The sequence below is a fragment of the Rhinichthys klamathensis genome, unplaced genomic scaffold (genome assembly GCF_029890125.1).
Source record: "Rhinichthys klamathensis goyatoka isolate OS25496 unplaced genomic scaffold, OSU_Roscu_1.1 h1tg000429l_1, whole genome shotgun sequence".
Classification (NCBI taxonomy): Eukaryota; Metazoa; Chordata; class Actinopteri; order Cypriniformes; family Leuciscidae; genus Rhinichthys; species Rhinichthys klamathensis.
The window spans coordinates 772,340-776,692 of NW_026606925.1; the positions used below are offsets into that span (position 1 = coordinate 772,340).

At 37.5% G+C, this 4,353-nt stretch overlaps 1 long non-coding RNA gene across 1 annotated transcript; it reads left to right on the top strand.

The window, feature by feature from the left end:
* Nucleotides 1-343: 343 nt before the first annotated feature.
* On the top strand, nt 344-4,147 carry LOC130071068 (uncharacterized). The gene is made up of 2 exons (XR_008803955.1): nt 344-395; nt 3,885-4,147. It is a non-coding gene; the product is annotated as an uncharacterized LOC130071068 (long non-coding RNA).
* The last annotated feature ends 206 nt before the right edge of the window (nt 4,148-4,353 follow it).

Genomic DNA, 4,353 nt, shown 5'->3' on the forward strand with positions numbered 1-4,353 from the left:
CAAAGTGGGGAATGACCGAAAAAGTTTGAGAACCACTGCGTTAAGTCAACCAACCGTGTCAGATCGTTGTCTTCCCTGAAAAATTAAACGAGTCTATCCATCGGGTGCAGAAAAAAGAAGAATATGTTTAAATCACTTTAGAAGGAAGCAAAGAAATTACTGGTCCACCTTCTCCCTCTTTTTAAATTGTGGAAAAGGGAAAAGAAGTTCAAAGATCGAGACTCAGCAACACCTGTAGTAGGCTATATGCAACAACTTTATTGAAGATTTGTTACATTGGGGTTAGATTGTAAGTTGCTGGTTTGCCACGTGTTCAATTTAAGACCTACTGAATTGTGTTTTGAAGCGGTCCAAGTTAGTTTCTCAAGCTGGTTTTAAACATCATGACAGTAAAGGTGTGTAGCAACATCGAGTTTTGCCTTAATTAGCTCAAATAATTTTTAGGGAATTTTAATAATTAATCATGAATATGATTAATATCTTGCATGTTACAATTAAATTATCGAAATTGAAAATAGATCGATTGTATATGAATGATAAACCACAACGAATTATAATTCCTCATTCATATATCAATGGTCTTATTACAGATCGATTATATGAGATAACTTTAAGGGAATTAAATTAGTTATCAAACAATCGGTTTGTCCAGCAAACAGCTGTCAGATTAATTTACCAACTTCCAGTGTTGGGAACGTTACTTTAAAAAAGTAATTAGTTATAGTTACTCACTACTTGTTCCAAAAAGTAACTGAGTTAGTAACTGAATTACTCTATAGAGTAAAAGTAACTCGTTACCAGGGAAAGTAACTATTTGCGTTACTGTTAAAAAAAAAGTTGCTATATGTCAAAGAATTTGGATTTTTTTTTAGCAGTTTTCACAAGTCAGTTGAAATGAGTAGAACAGACACCTAGGTGTTTGTACGTAACTTTCGATATTTATTGCACGTCGACAGCAAGAGGTTTATCCTGCACCTCAAGTATTATCTTTGTAAGAAAAGTAAACAGTTACACCATATAAAGTGCATTTAACTCTAGCGAATTAAATCAAATTCTCTCAACCTGAGACAACTGGTCAGGTTAACAACCTGTACTTCCAAGTTTTTTTGTTCACAACAAAAGTAAACTTTTAAACTACAAATTCTTAATTAAATAAATCAAACTCCCAATGTCAGACAACTGGTCTGGTAGACATTCTGTACTTCAAGTATTTTCTTCAAAAGTAAACAGTTAAATAATATAAAGTGTGTTTGCAGTAACTGTAGCAAATTAAATAAATCAAACAAACTCTAAGAACCTGAGATAAATAGTCTGGAAGACATAGGCTGCTGTATTTCTTTATCTTCATTAAAAAAGTAAACAGTTTAACAAGATGGAGTGCTTTTAAAGATTGAACTTTAGCTCCTAGATATACAGTAGCTGTATATATATATATATATATATATATATATATATAGTCTCCGCAACGGCGATAGATTGAAGCGCGCGTCCGAGTGAAGACTGCGCGCGCCGCGAGCCACAAGAGAACAACTGTATCCATGACACTGATCGCAGCAGCACGAGCGCTCAGCTGGATCTCAAAAACAACAGATTTAAGCGCTAGATCTCTTATTTAATAGCGAACTAAATTAATGCTCTGCTAGTTATTTTTTACTAACCGTATATTTACGTACATTGCGTCGCTGTACCCAGCACTTCTGAAAGTGCACTTCTGAATGCGTCTCTGTCCCCCACACATTTCAAACCAAACTGACGCCCATGAATCAACGCATAGTAACGCACCGCATTTAACGTCCAGTAACGTTAACGGCGTTGTAACGACGGAAAAAGTAATTAGTTAGATTACCCCGTTACTGAAAAAATAACGTCGTTACCTAACGCCGTTCTTTTAAACGGTGTTATTCCAAACACTTCCAACTTCTCAACAAAGTTATCCCTTTTTATAAACTCCAAGAAATATCAACTTTCTGGCCGTGAACATTAATTTTCTTGTGTTTATAAAATTTAGGTTACTGAAATAGTAACAACTTGTAAAGCTTGTAGCTAAAGACCATCATTTCATTGACTTGTAATATAAGCTTTTAGACAGAAAGCAATCAAGAATATGGTTTTAATAATTGAAACTACGGATACAGAATTCTACATTTAAACCCGGGATACATATATGTACATTAACAATAAAACTAACGAAACAAACAAATAACAACGAGAGAGAGAGAGAGAGAGAGAGAGAGAGAGAGAGAGAGAGAGAGAGAGAGAGAGAGAGAGAGAGAGACCTGGAAAGATCATGAGTTTGGCAAAATTCATCACAGACACAGAACCTTTGAGACAACAAGAATCAACAGATAGTAAACCTTGAAAGCATGGTAAAACGGGTACTTGCACCGGTAAAGCTCTTTTGGGTGGCTGATGTGAAGCAGGCGTGTGTCTCTCTCGGTCATGTGGATGCCGAGCGTTCGGGTTCGTCCAGCGTGTTTGAATGTCCTTGGAGGTGAAGCTTGCCAGCTGAGGTCTGGCTGTGTTCATTTTCCTCGCGAGAAGAAATGAACAGAGGAGACTTCGAGAAAGATCAAATAAACTTGAAGAAAACAAAAAGAGAAACGATGGATCATCACAGGAAGGCGATGTCCAGACGCACGAGGAGTCACATGATGAAGTATCAAAGAGAGCAGGAAGAGCCAGGGACCAGGAAGCGCGCGTCAAGGAGAAGAGTTTCAAGGCAGAGAGAGAGATAGCGAGGAAGAGCGAGTGCTGACATTTATCACCTTGGAGCAATCCAGCCTCTTCCTGTCGGCTTGGCCAATCGGAGAGTTGGAAGTCACAGGCAGGAATTTAGTTTTTATTACTCTTTGTCTTGTCAGGATAATTTTACGATGGTATGAAATTTTGTCATTTCTAACCAGAAATATGTTATACACAGAACACTACATTTCACTGTAATATCCTATGTATGACTTGTTTAGTCAAAACAAGACGGTCAAACAGTTACAAAGCATGGCAGGAGAAAAGTAGAAGGAACATAGTTACATTCACACATTTAAATGTTCACTCACACGACTATAAAGCCATAATACCGGCTACCATGACCTAGGAAGTATCAAATTCATGTTTATGCATTTCTTAAGTGGTTATACTTATAGACAATATAAGATTGCAGAGTCTATTCCTCTTTCTTCATCAGAATTCAAGTGTGAGCTGTGATTCCCTTGTCATAATTCCCTTTTGGGGTCATAAAGTTTTATGACCTAGCAAGAGGGAGAGTTACAGAAGGTGATCCCGTTGGGGAATCTTTCTTTAGAAATAAACTTAAGGTTCGAAGTTACAGAACAGTTAAAATTACATCTATAGAATAAGACAAAACTAATTAGATATGCATGCATACAGGAAGGTCGGATACAATTCTGTGTTATATACTTTCGGACATTCCTATCCTAAGTTGCACACAAAGGATGTTTGTGTGCGGGTATGTGTGGTGTGCATTGTCCATCCGTGGTGTGTGTGTATGTGATTGTTCTTCAGAGTCTGCTTTGTGAAAAGGGGTGAGCCGGAGCTCCTCACTACACAATGTTCTGTTTGTGAGGTGATCAAATCAGGGGAGACCCCTAAGGGGCTGTTCTCTGCGTGATCTTCGGCCAGACTCGTGAGATGTCATCTCGAGTCACATGTCCTTTTGGTCACATGTCGTAAGCAAAGCCTTTCTTTGTTTATTCATTAGAGGAAAAACGCTGCATGTGCGAATCAGAGTCAATGATTTAATCAATTCAAAACACTATTCCTTTGTTTCACGAATGCAAGAATGGAGGGGAAATTACTAAATTAGAATCTAGTTAATTTACTCCAACATACCAGAGCTGGCCCAACTACCCATCTGATTATCGCTACAGGTGTCACGAGCACTGCTGAAGTTTTGCATGTTAAAGAGAATATTAAAGCTGAGGAAGACTCATAAAACCATGAGAGGAGAAAAGAGGAGGAGAACATCACACAGGTTTGTGTTTAAAAAAACATATTGGACAATAATCAGTAGGGGTTAATGCATTTATGCTGATATTGAGAATATTGTAATCTTGTCGTTTCAGATAATGGAGCACAAACTATTTACACTCCTCGTTTTAATTGGTAGGTTTTATTCAGTGTGTGTGTGTGTGTGTATGTACAAAAATATCTTCTAAGAGCGTTTTGCTGACATGTTATTTCTGAATGTTATTTCTGAATATTGTGAAATGACGGCATTTCCATTAACAGATGTTATGCGACTAAAACATAATTTTTTCCTCTTGCGATAAGTCATTCCAAAAATCATGGCGACGGAAGTTGGTAGGTTTACGTATATCCCTTCCACCGCACTAGCCA